This window comes from Salarias fasciatus, chromosome 10 (genome assembly GCF_902148845.1).
Source record: "Salarias fasciatus chromosome 10, fSalaFa1.1, whole genome shotgun sequence".
Taxonomy (NCBI): Eukaryota; Metazoa; Chordata; class Actinopteri; order Blenniiformes; family Blenniidae; genus Salarias; species Salarias fasciatus.
In genome coordinates, this window is record NC_043754.1 from 11,612,855 (window position 1) to 11,620,117 (window position 7,263).

Genomic DNA, 7,263 nt, shown 5'->3' on the forward strand with positions numbered 1-7,263 from the left:
AGGTGTTGTCTTTTTTTTCTTACACAAACAACTAAAGAGGAGTATGAGGAAGTAGATTCCTGCTTTTCCTGCTTTAAAGCGATACTTCAACATTTTGGCAAATTGGCCCATTTAGCACAATTCCTTAGTCATTTCGAACAGCATACTTACTTTTTTTGTGAGGGCGAGCTGTTGTTTATTCAGAGGTGAGTCGGGGAAGGTTTTCGGAACAGACACAATGGAAGTGACCGGTATTTTTTGTTCCCCTCGTCAAACTCATCAAATACACAATCCAACAACCCCAAAAACACTTTGGTGGACACGTTATAATCCGCACATTCACTACGCTGTGAAATATTAATGCAAAATTACCAGATTGAGTTGTTTATGCGAAGATTGCTAAGACGGAACTACTTACTAAACATGGCATCTGGGCGTAGTGATTTCAAAAGAAAAAGTAGTTTCCAGTATTTGCTTCAGTGACACACACACATGGTCTATAAGGGCTAGACGGACAGTTTCGACAAACCCGCCCGGTGGTGGTTTAGGCCGGCTGCCCTTTCCCAAAGTGCTAGAGCAACGGGAGGTGGATTAAAATGCTGTAAAAAATCTGAAAAAATTTTAGCTCACTTTAGGTTTCAGGTACGAGCTACGTAACTCTATACACACCTACCTAAAATTATGGTGGTTTGTGAAGACATTTCTCTTCTTGACAAATATGTGACTTGTAAGAACCAAAATAAAGCACTATGGGGACTTTAAAGGGAAAGGGACAATGATGTCAGTACCTCATTAGCATACATACACACCCACCTCATACACCAGACCTGACTGGATACAACATTAATGGAACAGTTGGTTTATTATCCGAAAAAAGTAAAATTGCACTTAAACATCTGTCTACAAAACTTAAAACACATAACAGTCAAAATCCAAGAAAAGTGCGAAAAAGTGGGCAGACAAATGAAAACAAGTGCACTCAACTGACTGTTACGAAACATTAAGGCAACAGAAAAATTACAACACAAGAGAATAACTGCAAATGAACTTAAAGCTAATGCTTCTGTGGCTGCCTCTTTGCAGCTGTTCCTCGGTGTCTCACAACATCTCTGATATTTTGCACTGTTCTCTGGGCTAACACAGGGTCGTTATTCTTCTGGAATCCCATTGTTGAGCAGCATCGTTTCCTGGAAGACATAAAATGTAGAAAAACACTGTCACAGAAAGAAACCAAATGTGTTGACCTGTTTAAGCCATTAAAGCGATGCTTCAACATTTTGGCAAATTGGCCCATTTAGCGCAATTCCTTAGTCATTTCGAACAGCATACTTACTTTTCTTGTGAGGGCGAGCTATTGTTTATTCAGAGGTGAGTCGGGGAAGGTTTTCGGGACGGACACAGTGGAAGTGAATGGTATTTTTGTTCCCCCTTGTCAAACTCATCAAATACAAAATCCAACAACCCCCAAACACTTTGGTGGACACGTTATAATCTGCACATTCACTACGCTGTGGAACACCAACAAATAATATTGTAGCGTTACGACACTGAAGCAAATTCTGGGAACTTGCAAGTTTGCATGTTCTCCCCGTGTGTGCGTGGGTTCCCTCCGGGTACTCCGGCTTCCTCCCACGGTCCAAAAACATGCATGGTAGGTTAATTGATCACCCTAAATTGTCCCTAGGTATGAAGGTGTGAGTGAATGGTTGTTTGTCTATATATGTTTTGGTTTGTCTGATCATGCAGTGTCCTGGTTTGCAAATTATTTGAGTGACAGGACTCAGTGCATTAAATATGAAGGGTTTTGTTCTGACTTTATGAGTGTCCACAAAGGGGTGCCACAGGGCTCAATACTGGGACCCCTCTTGTTCATAATGTACATTAATGATTTGGGTCTCAATGTGTCAGATGCTAATATGCACTTTTATGCCGATGACACAATTATTTACTGTTATGGACCAACCCCGATGAAAGCTGTTGAATCCTTGCAGAAAGCTTTTAATGTGGTCCAGAACACACTTCTGCAGCTAAAGTTAGTCCTCAACACTGACAAGACTAAACTGATGTTGTTCTCAAACAATAAGAAGGTGCTTCAAACTGTCCCGCCAGTGCTTACGCTTGAGGGACATGTCATAGAAGTGGTTCATGTGTACAAATATCTTGGTGTCTTGCTTGATGAGGGCCTCTCCTTCAAGCCACACATTGAAATCTTGTGAAGAAACTGAAACTCAAATTGGGCTTTTTCTTCAGAAATAAATTTTGTTTTTCTTCCAATGTGAAAAAGCGGCTTGTCACTGCAACATTTTTATCAGTTTTAGATTATGGAGACCTGCTGTACATGAATGCCTCAGCTCAATGTCTTCGGAAGATTGACACTGTTTATCATGCATCATTGAGGTTTATTACCAACTGTAGAGCTTTGACTCATCATTGTGATTTGTATTGTCGTGTGGGATGGCCGCCCTTGTCCACCAGGAGGTTGGGACATTGGTACATTTTTATCTACAAGGCCATGCTTGGTCTACTGCCCTCCTACATATGTAACTTAATCACACAAAGAAGTGTTGATTCTTACGGCTTGCGTTCAAATGATCATTTGTTGCTCTGTGTTCCTTTTGCCAGAACAGAACTGGGGAAAAGAGCTTTCATCCACTCTGCTCCCACTACATGGAATACGTTACAAAAAAACTGGAGATTAACTGAGCTTATCCCATTGAACAAATTCAAAGCCAGACTGAAAGCACTTGAAATGGACTCTTTAAATTGTAATTGTTTTATGTAATTTGTTATGGATTTTGTTTGATGTTTTTATTGTAACAGTTGTAACTTTGCTGCCTCTTGGCCAGGACTCCCTTGAAAAAGAGGTTTTTAATCTCAACGGGATTCTCCTGGTTAAATAAAGGTTAAATAAATAAAATGTCAGCCCTGCGACAGACTGGCGAACTGTCCAGGGTGTACCCCGCCTTCGCCCACAGCAGCTGGGATCGGCTCCAGCCACCCGCGACCCCGAAAGGGATAAAGCGGCAGAAAATGAATGAATGAATGAATGAATGTTCACTTGATATGACTTCACCACCGACATAGACAGGTGCAGTATAGGGGTCAGGTGAGATCATGCTGAACCCGAGCACTGTGGATTGGTTCTGGGGATTTGAAAATCCACCTCTCTGGTAGGGAAATAAATTTTACTGGTGTGTGAGGTAGAGCAATACCAACTAGAAATATCTGGGCTCACTGCAACATGTTAGTTCTTCCTTGCTCAAAAAGAGACGATACTTTTTAAAGATTTAGCTCCAAAATGCTCTCAAATTGACTTTTTATCTGTGGACACTGAACATTCCTAAAAGCAGTTAATTACCAACTATTTTAGTTTTGTTTTTTTCCTTGCCTCGTGGTTACATCTGGTTTTATTAATGTCTGTTGTTCAGTCTCTTATTAGCACTATATTTTCTTTTTTATCTATTGTGTCATACTTAACATATTGCTTAAAAACTTGCCATACCTTCAGAGGGTAGGGTGGTCTCATCCACTGTGGATGACACTGTGGATGCCAGTCCTGTTAAGCACATAATATGACAGAAGTTGAAAAAAAGGAGGTTTTTTTTTTTTATCAACATACATCTGGAAAAAATTTTTTAAGCACCTGTAAAGTCCATGAATATCATCTCAGTCTCGAGTTTCCAGTGACTCCTACAGTTCTAAATTTTCCTAAAAAAATAAAATGATTGAATCTTATGCATCTTGGTGACAAAAAGCAATTGTGCTTTTTTCTTCTTACATATTAAAGGTCTTCTGGAAATATGATAAAATCTGCTGGGTCTAAAATATACAAACAACAACTTGACCTATCAGTTTTGAAGATGTAAAACATCTGTTAAACAAAATGTTTTTAGTTGCATACCTCCTGAACTTCTTGTGAGTGAGTACGATTACCATGAAATAAGAGGTAGCAATGCAAAGAGAAACTCTCGAGAAGCTGAATCTTAAGGCTCGACTGAAATATGCTGCTGATCACATGGAGAAACAAATGGTTTCTGAAAGAAAGTTCTGTCGTCAGATGAAAGAAAAATTGTGCTGTTTGGCTACAAGGACCCTAAATATGAGGAAAAAAAGCTGAAGCCTTTAAACCTAAGAACATTAAACCGATCGTCAACCATGATGATGGTTGTATTATTGCCCTAGGGCTGTTTTGCTGCCAGTGGAACTCGTGTTTTACAGTAAATGGAATCATGTAAAAGGGTTAATTCAATATTATCCAGGAAAACCTAAAATCATTAGCCAAAATGTTGATCTTGGACACAGTTGGATGTTTCAACAAGACAATGGTCGTTTCTCAATATGCATACTTCTCTGTACTTGTGAACTCACAGACTCGTGAAACGTCATCAGTCGGAGACCAAGTACTGTTCCAATTCAAAGTGCGCATCAAACCAAGTATGCATGAAATACCTGATGTGGACTAACTCCGCCCACTTTACCGAGTCTGCACCGGACCAGACTTGTGTAGACTTGAGGTGAAATTACCCAGAACGCATTTCGAAAGACATGACAGGGGAGTGAACACACAGCGGTGAGTAAAAAACTCTGAAATATTAGCGTTATTGGTGAACAGAATGTAGTTTTAACGGTGTTTTAGGCGAGAATATAGCTGTTTAGAATATTGGTATGGGGTCAGTCTCTCCACATCAAGCTTATTAGAAAATTTGTTTGGACAATTTCGGACATCTGGGGACCAAACGGCTGACCAAGGTGACCTGGGGGTCTGAGGCCATCTGGCGCTCAGCTGCTTCATGACGGCTGCAGCTGGCTATCACTCTCCACCATGGTTACACAGGAGATATGGATCATTTTGTGTGAATCCAATGGTGTCATGGTCCAGTTTAATCTGTTTCAGAGTAAATCTGCTCAGCTGAAGGAAAAGTTCATGTTTATAGCTGTTTAAGTGAACTTGAATGTTTAAATGAGAGGTGGATGTTAATATTGACCATAAAATTCAGTCTCGGTGGTGTAAATGTCTTCTACTGGTGAATATTGTGCATTCAAAGTTTCAAACTAAAACTATGAACTATTTCAATCAAGGGGCCACTGAGGAACCAGAACCTGATCCAGAGGTGATCTGCAGCCAGATGTGGATGGAGTAAGGTTTGTTTTTCAAAGCATGAATTAATGCATGCCATGAATAAAATTGAGTTGGTAGTTTGTGATTCTTTTTGTGTTTTTGTCCCCCTCAGAGTCTTCAGGGTTGGCTGTGACGCCAAACAAGTCAGGAATAAAAGAGGCATAATTTGAAGGCTTAATCCAAGGTATCTGACCTATTTTTTTTTTTTTTCTTTACTTTGATTGACACCAGAGGTGCTTCCTGTGACTGATATATTGTGATCTTAGAATGCTCTTAGAATGCTCAGAATGCACTGTGTACATATTTATGTGTCTGATTATTGAGATAAAGCTTTCTTCCTGACAGGTTGTCAGTCTGTGGTCATAAAGGCTCCTGGTGCTGGATGAGTCTGCACCTCCACCCAGCAGAAACCCAGTAGTGGAGACAGGACCAGCTGGTTCATGGGGGATATGAGCAGGACCAAGGCCTCGTCACATCCCAGGTTGTCAATATAGACATCAGTAAACCTCCCCTTTGCATCACAAACATTCTGCAGTATGATGGAGGGGATAAACTTTCTGTTTAGGTAACAGATGTTCCTGGGTTCTGCAGGAGGAAGAATTTTGATCTGGCTCCATCAAGAACTCAGAAGGATGGAGAAATGTCTGATGGCCAGGGCCAGAAGAGCAAAGCTCCAGGTCCTCCACCTGCTCCTGTCTGGAAGTGGATCACTCTGAGATGATGTTCATCAGCTCATCCACAACACTGAGAACGGTCCAGAACCCTGCCGGAACCAGACTGAAGCTCCTCACTCCAACCAGGGGCTTTTTCCTGGAGCAGAATCTGTAACAATATAACAGTGTTCTCCCTGGAGAACACTGAAGACTGGAGTCACATGACCTCCAGGATCGACATCTTATCATTGACCTGTGCATATAGTTGTTGTTGTTGTTCCTGGTAAATAAAAGAAAGAACTGTAGAATGTTTTTAAAAAATGTCCTTTTTTAACCTTAGAGATGTTTCTAACTTATTTTCGCTTTTGCTCTTGAAGGTTCTGTTGAAGTTTGTTAAAGTTTCCTTAAACTCCTGACTTTCTTTGTTGGACATCTGTTTATGATTAATATCTCTTTGCTTAATAGTGTAACACATTGATGTATTTACTGAAGAGAGAACTTAATAGTGCTGATGATGTGTTTAACTATATATGTATATGGGGGGGGGGGGTGGGGGGTTGCGCCCACTACTCTTCCACATACGCCCCCCCCCCCCCCCCCCTCCCCCCCCACCCACCAGTACAGCGTGCCTAGCCGGCCGCCTAGTTGACCTATGCCCAGAGCTAGCCCTGAGTATGACTAACAGTGTGTTCTCGCTAAGTACATGGGTACACACTCACCATACTAAGAATTGAGAAACGGCAAACGATTCCAAACACACATCAAAGCAGTAAAGAAATGGTTCAGTCAGGTGAAATTAGAATTTTAGAACTGTTTCCCCTAAGCCCTGACTTAAATCTAATCAAATTAATTTATTTGAAAAAAATAATGAACATTTTTGTTCAACAGTACCAATTATGTCATGAGGAGTAGTGAAAGATACAACCAGAAGTTTGTAAACAGCTACCAAAATTACCTAGTTGAGATGAAATTGCATATTTTGATTACATCTGTTTTAATGATTTCATCATAGAATATTTTCAGTGATGGGAGTTACTGGAAACTCAATACTTCATTGATATGCATGGTCTTTAGTGCATGTACGCTTATGACCACAACTGTAACTATGTGGTGAGGTAACTTACCAAAACCTTCAGTGTTATGAGCCTCCTCTGCTAATGCAGAAACAGATGCAGCATCCACAGCTTGATATTTCCACAGTGCGATGTGAATGTTGTACGTTGTCATCTGACTCGCTTCACTATCCTGGGCCTCAGCATCACTCAACGCAATTTCCTCTAGGAAATAAGTATTAGTAAAATTCAGATGCATTACTCCACATTAAATACAGAACTTTATTGGAATATTAATTCTGTACAAACCTTCAAGTTCAATCTCATCCAGGATTTTCCTTGAAGACCAGAGAGTGTCCTTTTTCCAATTGACAGAAGCAGTTTGGAAACCTTGGCAAGCTGTGTGGTGGGAACTGGTAATCTGTAGAAATCTCTGTGAACTCGGTATCATGACCCAGAA

The 7,263-nt window shown here is 40.6% G+C and overlaps 1 long non-coding RNA gene across 1 annotated transcript; it reads right to left on the minus strand.

The window, feature by feature from the left end:
- Positions 1-390: 390 nt before the first annotated feature.
- Positions 391-6,935, minus strand: LOC115394924 (uncharacterized). Its single transcript, XR_003932197.1, has 3 exons — positions 6,876-6,935; positions 3,482-3,535; positions 391-1,166 (listed from the first exon to the last, which is right to left on the minus strand). It is a non-coding gene; the product is annotated as an uncharacterized LOC115394924 (long non-coding RNA).
- Between the last annotated feature and the right edge of the window lie 328 nt (positions 6,936-7,263).